Source organism: Arachis ipaensis, chromosome B03, assembly GCF_000816755.2.
Source record: "Arachis ipaensis cultivar K30076 chromosome B03, Araip1.1, whole genome shotgun sequence".
Taxonomy (NCBI): domain Eukaryota; kingdom Viridiplantae; phylum Streptophyta; class Magnoliopsida; order Fabales; family Fabaceae; genus Arachis; species Arachis ipaensis.
In genome coordinates, this window is record NC_029787.2 from 18,948,354 (window position 1) to 18,949,343 (window position 990).

The window sequence follows — 990 nt, forward strand, 5'->3', positions numbered from 1 at the left end:
AATTTATTAGTTTTTTTTTTTCATAAACTACTTTTACAAATCATATATGATGATCTGACGGGTATGATTTGCAAGCGTGTGTGGCACATAAATATCTAAGCAAATAGTGTGTTACTGTGTTATATGTGGCGGGTGGCACCTATATAAAAAGTGAGAATCATGGATCATCAACCTTGAACCTGGACGGAATCTAAATAAAATAAAATTAGTGCAAATGGCAGCCGCAGTAGTCAAATACAAATTGAAGATTATCATTATCATCATTTTAGTATAGTTATAAAGAGAGATTTGTGCTCCGCTACTTAATAATAATATAATAACAGTGTGTGTATATATTTTTCTTATATTTTGTCACACAATTTATAATTTTTGTAATAAGATTTCTTATAACATTTTTTTATTTGTCATACACATGCATGGACATTAACACATATGAAGGAAGGGGGATGAAATGGAATTTTTTTCCATAAAAACAGAATGAATTTATGTCCAGAATACCGTATTTCTTTTTACTTTGAAGAATAAGTTCAGTTTGTTGGTCCCATATTTTTTGTTTTATTTGGTGGACCAAAAAGTCATTACATAAAAGTGTCTTTTACAGTTTGGGCTTGAGCCCACCACTTTTGATAAAATTTGGACCCACTTTACTTTGTTACAATATCTCCACTTTTGAAATGGAGCTTATCCAGACCGAAAACGAAAAATAAATGGACCCTATCTTTTGAGTGGAAGAAAAAATCTAGTGGTTGTATGTTTCTGTAATTGCACCATAAATTACGCGATAGATGTTAGATATTGAAATGACTGCTTGTATAATGCTCACAATAAAAATATGAATAAGTGGGTCTATGCTATTAAAAAAAAATCCTAGGGGAGAGATTATATGCTATAAAGCGAGATTTGTTATGGCTAAAGGCTTGTCTTAATGGCAAACACATTTTTCTCTTAAAAGTTAAAAGTTAAAATTGTCGCATGGGTTCGAATCTCCTG